At 37.0% G+C, this 10,786-nt stretch overlaps 1 pseudogene across 1 annotated transcript; it reads right to left on the minus strand.

Annotated features, from left to right (window-relative positions):
- Positions 1-4,868: 4,868 nt before the first annotated feature.
- LOC307050804 (transcription factor BTF3-like) lies at positions 4,869-5,358 on the minus strand (annotated as a pseudogene). The gene has a single exon. The product of its transcript is annotated as a transcription factor BTF3-like (transcript).
- Positions 5,359-10,786: the final 5,428 nt, after the last annotated feature.

Raw genomic sequence — 10,786 nt, forward strand, 5'->3', positions numbered from 1 at the left:
TAGTGGTATCTCATTGTGGTTTTAATTTGCATTTTCTAGATGGCTGTTGTGGTTGAGTATGTTTTCCTATTTTTTTTAAACCTTTTGGATATCCTCTTTGGGGACTTACTCTTCTTGATTTTACAAGTTCTGTATATACTCTGGAAGTGAATCCTTTGTTGAGTATACCGTCGGCGCTCCATATTCACAGGTTCTGCATCCATGGATTCAACCAAACACTGATAGAATATATTTGGGAAAAAAATTCCAGAAAGGTCCAAAAAGCAGAACTTGAATTTGCCACATGCTGACAACTACTTACATAGCATTTACATTGTATTTACAACTATTTACGTTGTATTAGGTATTATAAGTAATCTAGAGATGACTTAAAGTATACCAGAGGATGTGTGTAGGTTATATACAAATACTACACCATTTTGTATAAAGAACTTGCATTTCTGTGGATTTTGGTGTTTGAAAGGAGTCCTGGAACCAATCCCCTGGGGATACCAAGGAACAACTGTATGCATTGCAAACATCCCCCACCTTGTAGCTGGGATTTTCACTTTTTAAATGGTATTAAGAATTTCTTGATTATAATGTTCAGTTTATCAATTTTTGTGGTTAATACTTTGTGTCCTATTTAAAATGTATCTCCCTATTTCAAGGTCAAGAAGATAGTCTCCTATTTTAACTTTCTAAAACTTTATTATCTTACTTTTCACATATAATTGTATCATCTTCCTGGAATTGGTTCTTGTGTATGGTGTGAGTTGGGGATTAAGTCTCATTTCTTTTTTCCTTGTGAATGTCAAATTGCCCAACTTCAATTATTGAAAAGTCCGTGCCTTCCACACTGCTCTGCAGTACCACCTTTCTCCTATATCACATATCCATATATGCATGTTTCTCTTTCTAGGCTCTCTATTTCATTGGCCTATGATTCTTTTTTTTTTTTTAACATTTTTATTGGAGTATAATTGCTTTACAATGGTGTGTTAGTTTCTGCTTTATAACTAAGTGAATCAGCTATACATATACATATATCCCCATATCTCTTCCCTCTTGCATCTCCCTCCCTCCCACCCTCCCTATCCCACCCCTCTAGGTGGTCACAAAGCACCAAGCTGATCTCCCTGTGCTATGCAGTTGCTTCCCACTAGCTATCGGTTTTACATTTGGTAGTGTATATATGTCCATGCCACTCTCTCACTTCGTCCCAGCTTACCCTTCCCCCTCCCCGTGTCCTCAAGTCCATTCTCTACGTCTGCATCTTTATTCCTGTCCTGCCCCTAGGTTCTTCATGCATTGGTCTATGATTCTATCTTTGAGTCAGTACCACTGTCTTAATACCATAGCTTCATATTAATACTTCATATCAGGTAGAGCACATTCTCCCACCGTGTTTTAATTGACTCTCCTGCCCACCTGCATTTTCATATAAATCTTAGAGTCAGTCCTTGAATATCCACAAAAAACTTGCTGGGATTTTGATTTGAATTGCTTTGAATCTATAGGTCAATTTGGTCCCTATAAAATACTGTCTTCCAATCCATGAATATGACACATTGTTAGAAATCAGGATAATGGTTATTGCCTGTTTTGTGTTTTATATAAATGGATTATTTTATACTTGTTCAATATTAGGTTTGTGATGTTTGTTAATTTTGTTGCTTGTAACTGTAGCTTTTTTATTGCTGTGTATTATTCCATTGCGTGAATGAATATCCCATAATTTATGCATCCATTCTATTGTTGATGGACATTTGTGTGGTTTCCACACAGTTTGAGGTCAGTATGAACAGTGCTGTTAACAACATACTTGTTCATGTCTTTTGATAAACATATGTTCACATTTCTTGTGGTGTATATAAGCCATCTGATCTTTAAGTTAAAATGGAAAGTGCTGTGCTGGTGACTTCTTCCTCTTCTGGTCCAACAGTCCATCAACTCTACTGGTCCAACAAACTATCAACTCTGTCATGTATATAATACTTATTTCTCCTAAGGGGTATTTTTCTGGACCTCATTTCTTTTTCTTTGGTTCCTTTCTCAGATGTAACATTTGAGTTGTTTGGTATTTGTCCCTGCAAAAACTCTTTCATCATCTGCCTCTCATTTAACAAAAAGTCCCTTGGGATCTCATAAATACTTCTAAGATTTGATATTTTACCCAGGCATTTTGAAGGCTTTCAGATGGGATGATTGGCCTTGGTGTTTACTTTCCCATATGACTGGAAATAGAATTCAATAGAATTTAACATACATATACTAATCACTTACTATATATCAGGCTGTCTTCTAGGTTTAGGGATATGGTATTGAAAAAAACAGACAAAATCTCTACCTTCATGGGGCCTACATTCCTAACCAATATCTCTACAAATATTCCTTCTGTCCTTTTCTCCCTTTTCTCCTTGTGTTCAGCTTAAATGTGTGTTAGACCTCAGTCTTTCCTCAGTATATTTGAACCTACTTTTTGCATCTCTGTGTCTCCATCCTGAATTATGGATAATTTCTTCAGATAAATCTTCTAGTGCATTAATTCATGTAATGGAATCACACATGTTCTCCCCCTCAGTGAATCAACTTTTATAAATACAAGTGTTCAAATACTATTATTTTATTTTGTTTATATATGTACATATATATGTGCACATGTGTGCAAACACACACATATATCTATAATCTATCAGTTAAAAATCCAATTTAAAATATTTAAATGATGTGTGAATATGCATTCTCACTCATGATAAGAAGTATTCCTAGAGAATGTTACATAAGCTGCATATGCTTGTGTGATAAGTGCATAGCAGCCTCATTGCCAGCTACTACTAAAGTTTTGCTTGTAGAAGGTTTGGCTATAACTATGCATTTTTTTCTGGTTGACTCCAAGTTCACAAAATTTTCATATATCTTGTTAAAAGTTTCTTCACTTTGAAAATAAATGTCTTCTTTGAAAATAAATATCATCAAATCAGATATGGCAAACAAGGAATAAATAATCAAAAAGTCAGTACAGTGTGTAATTTTATCCAAAAAGAAGAATTCACTTAATCCCTGTCTCTTATCCAGTTAAAATACCTTTTACTATGTAATGATGTTTCAGACATTTAAAAAAATAGCCAAAATCATAACAAACACCTGTGAACTTATTATCTAGCTAATAAAATGTGTTCCTAATTTCTCTTCCCCCACTACCAAGAGTCAAGTTTTAAGTTTTTTACTACGTTTTTTAAATATCCTTTTTGAGCATGTTAAGATTCATCACTTTATAATGTCTTTTAACAAGGGCACTTTCTCAACTTGCCTGTCATTTAGTGACCCCAAATTAATTCATCTTAATGATTAAACAAATTTTCTCCACTATTATGTGAGCCTCACCTTTATTCTCAGGCAGTGTCGAAACTGGCCTTAAGTAAATTCATATACATAAAATTGTTGGGTCAATGAGACCTTTGAAGCATATTGGAAAATTATACAAATTTATACTCCTACCAACTACATATGAAATTGTTTTTCTCCTTATGTCCTTATCAATTCTGAGTTTTGTCAACCATATTCTTTTTTTTTTTAGCAATCTCATTAATAAAAACCTTGTACTGATTTCTATTTCTTTAATAAAGAATGAAACATATTTTCTAGTACATTTATAATTTGGGGATTTTTTTAACATTTAATATTTTTTCTTATGGTAGTTCTGTTTTTAATTTTTAAAAATTTTTATTGAAATATAGTTGATTTACAATGTTGTGTTAGTTTCAGGTGTACAGCAAAGTGATTCAGTTATCAATATATATATAAATATATACTTTTTTAAACATTCTCTTCTATTATAGGTTATTACAAGATATTGAGTATAGTTCCCTGTGCTATACAGTAAGTCCTTGTTGGTTATCTGTTTTATATATAGTAGTGTGTATATTGTAATCCCAAACTCCTAATTTATCCTCCCACCTTTGGTAACCATAAGTTTGTTTTCTATGTCTGTGGGTCTATTTCTGTTTTGTAAATAAGTTCATTTGTATTGTTTTTTAATTTTTTTTATTTTTTAGGTTTTTTTGGCCATGCCACATGGCTTGCAGGATCTCAGTTCCCCAACCAGGGATTGAACCCACGCCACGGCAGTGAAAGCCTGGAATCCTAACCACTAGGCAACCAGGGAACTCCCTGTATCATTTTTATTAGATTCCACATGTAAGTGATATCATATGATATTTGTCTTTCTCTGTCTGGCTTATTTCAGTTAGTATGATAATCTCTAGGTCCACCCATGTTGCTGCAAATGTTATTATTTCATTCTTTTTTATGGCTGAGTAATATTCCACTGTATATATTATAATTAACTTTTAATTTTTCTGAAATTTATTTAGTTGTTAAAAAAAAGGTAGGGATCAACTTCTTTTTTTCCCAAGTTTCTGTTATTTGTCCCAGTATAATTGATTGGATAACCTTTGTCTTCCCTATATTGAAATGCACTCATATAGCAAATTACCATGTGTTCCTGGATCTATTTATGGACACTGGTCTATTCAACTGAGTGCTGTATTGTATTACTTAACGTTATTTTATAGTAGGTTTTAATATCTATCTTTTATCTATGCTAAATTCTCTCCCAATTATGCATTTTTTAAAAACTAAGTGAAGAACTTTATTAACTTTTGTTTCAAACTTTATTACCAGGCTTCTACAGCTTAATTAGCTGCAAAGAATGAATTGTGTATAAGCAAAAACTGAAAAGAGCTGCAGTGTCCAAGGGGCTTGGGCTCTAAAATATTAGAAATCTATATTTTATCAGACACAGGGACAAAGTTTTAAAAAGTAGTCTTAACATAAAATAGCAGCACCCAGTAACTTCAAGTTTCATCTTCAGAAGTTGACTCAATTCAGTTTGTCTCATTCTTGAAAGCCTCAGCAAAATTCTCTGTAAGATCTGGAATTTCATCATCACCATCCTCTCCAGTAGCAAGCAGTGCTTTTCCATCCACAGATTATTTTGGCAGTGCTTCAGCCAGTTGTTTTAAACTAGTCAGACTGTCTGCACCGAGCTGGTTTAAGATGCCAGGTAACATTTCTGTCAGCTGCTTTGTTTCAGCATGGCCAATAACAGTGAAAGTGTTGGCTGCCAGAGATGCTTGAAATTTAGGGTTGTTAATGTGCATCACATTAACTTTTCAATACCAGAGATGTTGTTTACCCCTAAGTTTCTTTAAGTTCTTTAAGGAGAAGTTTGTTTGTTTGTTTGTTTGTTTGTTTTCAATCATCTGTTGTAGCTGTTCTATGAACCAACTTCTTTCTGTGAGCAGTTCCTTTCCCAATGTTCACTTGTGCCTGCAGTTCTGTGAGTTTCTTCTGGTTCATGATAGTTTCTTTCATCTTGATGGAGTGGAAATGGGGCCCTGTGGGGGGACCAGGTCTGGCGCTCAGGGGGTCTCAGGCAGACCAGCTGGGATTAGGGACACAAATGGAGTGCCCCCAATTATGCTTTTCCAAATTTCCCAAAATATATATTTATTTTTAATGAAAACTTTAGAATCACTTTTCAAGTTCCCCCCAAAGTTGTAATTTGATTGTGATTGCACTGACTTTATAATTTAGGAATAATCAACAATTTTGGAATATTGATCTGTCTAAACAGAAACTAGTATGCCTCTCCATTTATTCTGTCATCTGTTTTAGTAAAATTTTATAGCTTTTTTTATACAGGTCCTGCACATTTTTATTAGGTTTAGCCACAGGGTTTGTGTGCAGGTATCCTTTTTTTTTTTTTTTGCAGTACGCGGGCCTCTCACTGTTGTGGCCTCTCCCGTTGTGGAGCACAGGCTCCGGACACGCAGGCTCAGCGGCCATGGCTCACGGGCCCACCGCTCCGCGGCATGTGGGATCTTCCCGGACCAGGGCACGAACCCGTGTCCCCTGCTTTAGCAGGCGGACTCTCAACCACTGCGCCACCAGGGAAGCCCAGGTATCCTTTTTAATAAGAATTTTTCCCTTTTCTGTATTTCCACTTAGTTGTTTGCATATAGGAAACTTTGGAATTTTTTTCCAATTTGCAGGAAGCTCTTTTGTTTTCCTCTTGTTGAAGTAGAGACTTCTGTGTCTCTGTCCACACTGCCCCCTGCAGCCCCTCCCTCACCCCATAGTTGATTGGATCCTAGCTGAAAAGATCAGGAAAGGCACTTCACCAGGAAGACAAGAAAATTTATTTTTGTGTAAAATTTATTTTGGATATATAATATGTTTACTGATTTGAATAAGGCTTATTTCATTAACATGTAATTTCCCCCCTGTAACTGTTACTAACAATGCACTCTGTTGAATCTCCCTCTGGTATCAGGTTCTCTTGAACAATTCAGTCCAATTTCATAACCTTAAAAAACACCTTTATTGTGAAAAGGAGGGACAAAAAGTGTTTTAAAAGCTTCTCTGACTGCACCTTGTTTTATAGTTTTGATTTTGGAACCATGTGAACATTTCATATAATTAAAAAACTTGAATCAAAAAGAAAAAAAAACTCCTACAAGCCTGAAACAAATGGATACAAATGAACCTAGGAGTATATAAAATTGACAGTATAAACCACACAGAAAAAAAAAATTATTTCAAATGACATTAAAACTCAAACTTTTAATGTAGCTCCATGGTGAGTTATATCCTAAAGAGCAAAAAGAACCACAATGAAATATTTAGTTGCAATTCGTAGTTCTTTGTTTTTTTTTTTTGACCACACAGCTTGTGCAAGTGAAAGCATGCAAGTGAAAGCTTGGAGCCCTAACCACTGGACCACCAGGGAATTCCCACAATTGATAGTTCTATTGTTAGTACTATTAGTTCTATTGTTAGTAGTAATACTAGTATTGTTGCTTTGAAACTATTTTACGCATAATATACATTTTATATGTATGTTATTTATATGCATAATCAAATATGTAATCATGTTAATGTCATTAAAACCAAGATTTTTAGTGTGAAAGCAAAGAGATAAAAATATAATAATTGATGATTTAATTTTTCACTTGAATTGGAAATATCCATATGAACGCATGATTTATTTTTCTTTCTGAAATTCACATATTTCCTAGTTTTATTTACTGAGAGGGCATAGAAATAATGACAGTCTGGTAGAAGTGAGCATCCCCAGTGCTGATCATAGTCTCTAAAAGCCATTTCTCAACAAAAGGAAGAAGGGTTCCTTGAAAAAAATGGCTGATTCTAGATCTGGGGCAGGAAATGTACCAGATGAGCTTGATACCTCTTGCTATGCCAGAAAGCAGGAATGCTATCAATACCACTGGGATTGTGCGGATACAGGGGTCAACTTCAAGGAGTTCACATTGGCCAAATTTGGGACAATTTGAGCCTTGAATACTGCAATGTATAAAGCATAACATATGCAGGCATACCTCATTTTATTGTGCTTTGCTTAATTGTGCTTTGCAGATACTGTGCTTTTTACAAATTGAAGGTTTGTGGCAATCCTGCGTCAAGTAATTCTATTGGAACAATTTTTCCAACAGCATTTGCACACTCCATGTCTCTGTGTCACGTTTAGGTAATTCTCACAATAATTCAAACTTTTTCATTATTATTATATTTGTTGTGGTGATCTGTGATCTGTGATCTTTGATGTTACTATTGTAATTGTTTTGGGGCACCACGAACCCGCGCCCATTTAAGATGGCGAACTTAACCAATAAATGTGTGTTCTGATTGCTCCACCTGCTGGCCGTTCCCCTCTCTCTCCTTCTTCTCAGACCTTCCTATTCCCAGAGACACAACAATATTGAAATTAGGCCAGTTAATAGCCCTACAATGGTCTCTAAGTCTTCAAGTGAAAGGAAGAGTCCCACATCTCTCACTTTAAACCAAAAGCTTTGTGAGCAAGGCATGTCAAAAGCCAAGACAGGCCAAAAGCTAGGTCTCTTGGCAACAAACAGTTAGCCAAGTTGTGAAGGCAAAGGAAAAATTCTTGAAGGAAATTAAAAGTGCTACTCCAGGGAACACAAGAATGATAAGAAAGCAAAACAACCTGACTGTTGTAATGGAGAGAGTTTTAGTGGTCTGGACAGAAGATCAAACCTGCTACAACATTTCCTTAAGCCAAAGCCTAATCCAGAGCAAGGCCCTAACTTTCTTCAATTCTAGGAAGGCTGAGAGAGGTGAAGAAGGAAAAAAGTTTGAAGCTAGCAGAAGTTGGTTCATGTGGTTCAAGGAAAGAAGCTGTCTCCATAACATCAAAATGCAGGGTTAAGCAGCAAGTGCTGATATAGAAGCACTAGAAGATCTAGCTAGGATAATTAATGAAGGTGGCTACATTAAACAACAGATTTTCAGTGTAGATGAAACAACCTTCTCTTGGAAGAAGATGCTATCAAGGACTTTCATAGGTAGAGAGGAGAATTCAATACCTGGCTTCAAAGCTTCAAAGGACAGGCTGACTTTCTTGTTAGGGGCTAATGCAGTTGGTGACTTTAATTTGACGCTAATACTCATTTACCATTCTGAAAATCCTAGGGTCCTTAAGAATTATGCTAAATCCACTCTGCCTGTGCTCTATAAATGGAACTACACAGCCTGGATGACAGCACATCTGTTTACCACATGGCTTACTGAATATTTTAAGCCCATTGTTGAGACCTACTGCTCAGAAAAAGAGTCCTTTCAATATATTACTGATCTTTGAAAATGCACCTGATCACCCAAGAGCTCTGATGGAGATGGACGATGAAATTCATGTTGTTTTCATCCCTGCTAACATAACATCCATTCTGCAGCCCATGAATCAAGGGATAATTTCAGGGACTTCCTTAGTGGTCCAGTGTTTAAGACTCCACACTTCCAGTGCAGGGGGCGGGGGTTCGATCCCTGGTCGGGGAACTAAGATCCCACATGGCACGGCCCCCCCCCCCAAAAAGGGGTAACTTCAACTTTTTTTTTTTTTTTTGGCTGCGCAGCGCAGCTTGTGGGATCTTAGTTCCCCCACCAGGGATTGAACTTGGGCCCTCGACAGTGAAAGAGCAGAGCCCTAACCACTGGACTGCCAGGGAATTTCCCATCAAGTCTTATTATTTAAGAAATACATTTAGTAAGGCCATAACTGCCATAGATAGTGATTCCTTTGATAAATCTGGGCAAAATAAATTGAAAACCTTCACCGTTCTAGATGCCATTAAGAACATGCGTGACTCACGGGAAGACATCAAAATATCAACCTTAACAGGAGTGTGGAAGAAGTTGATTCCAACCCTCATGGGTGACTGTGAGGGGTTGAAGACTTCAGTGGAAGAAGTCACTGCAGATGTAGTGGAAACAGCTCGAGAACTAGAATTAGAAGTGGAGCCTGAAGATGTGATTGAATTGCTGCAATCTCATGATAGAACTTGAATGGATGAGGTCTTGGTTCTTATGGATGAGCAAAGAAATTGATTTCTTGAGATGGAGTCTATTCCTGGCAAAGATGCTGTGAAGACTGTTGAAATGACAACAAAAGATTTAGAATATTACATAAACTTAGTTGATTAAGCAGCAGCACAGTTTGAGAGGATTGACTCCAATTTCGAAGGAAGTTCGACTGTGGGTAAAATGCTATCAAACAGCATTGCATACTACAGAGACATCTTAAGGAAAATTCATTTGATGCAGCAAACTTCACTGTTTTCTTATTTTTAAGAAATTGCTCCAGGCACCCACAACCTTCAGCAACCATCACCCTGATCAGTCAGCAGCCATCAACACTGAGATAAGACCCTTTACCAGCAAAAAGATTATGACTTGCTGAAGGCTCAGATGATGGTTAGCATTTTGTAGCAATAAAGTAGTTTTAGTTAAGGTGTACATTGTTTTTAGACATAATATGCTATTGCACACTTAGTAGACTACAGTATAAAGTAAACATAACTATTGTAGGCACTGGGCTGGAGGGCTTAAGGGAACACTACCTTATCCATCACAAATCTTTATGATTTCAGTTTGTTCCCTCAGTATTTTCCTTGTTTCTGTAGGTTTGAATGAATGGTTTTTAACCTCTGACCCATATTTTCAATTGAAAATAAAATGAAAAATTAGGGCTTCCCTGGTGGCGCAGTGGTTGAGAGTCCGCCTGCCAATGCAGGGGACACAGGTTCGTGCCCCGGTCCGGGAAGATCCCACATGCCGCGGAGCGGCTGGGCCCGTGAGCCATGGCCACTGAGCCTGCGTGTCCGGAGCCTGTGCTCCGCAACGGGAGAGGCCACAGCAGTGAGAGGCCCGCGTACCACAAAAAAAAAAAAAAAAAAAGAAAAATTAGTACACATTAGAAAAATAGTCAAGTGAGAGGGGGCCAGGATAGTAAAAACTGCCCCTTGCGAATGGTAAAGAAAGCTTCATGAGCCTGGCAGAATTCAGACTCTGTAAGGTTATCACCCAGCAGTCCATGTCCCTGTTGAGGAACTTTGGTGTGTGAGAAGCTCTCTCTCTCTCTCTGTCAGAGGCAATGCTGTGTAATCATTATTCCTGAGCAGACAGGTAGATGAAATTTTACCCCCCTCCTCCCACTTGCCTTTAGGTGGAGCCATGTACTTAGTTCTGGCCAAAAAAAATGTAAATAGGAATAATATAAACCACTTCCAGACCTGGTCTTTAACAGCAACGAATGTAGTTCTCCAGCTCTTTTCTCCCATCACTGAGGCCTTGGATACCTCATATTCCAGATGGTGTAGCCACGGGTTAGCTGCTATTCTTTTAAAAAATCCTTTATAAACACACAAACAAAAACCCTTTTTTGAATTTTAATCACCCAACTATAGTGAGAAATGACATTTGGTCT

Source organism: Hyperoodon ampullatus, assembly GCF_949752795.1.
Source record: "Hyperoodon ampullatus genome assembly, chromosome: 3".
NCBI classification, from domain to species: Eukaryota; Metazoa; Chordata; class Mammalia; order Artiodactyla; family Ziphiidae; genus Hyperoodon; species Hyperoodon ampullatus.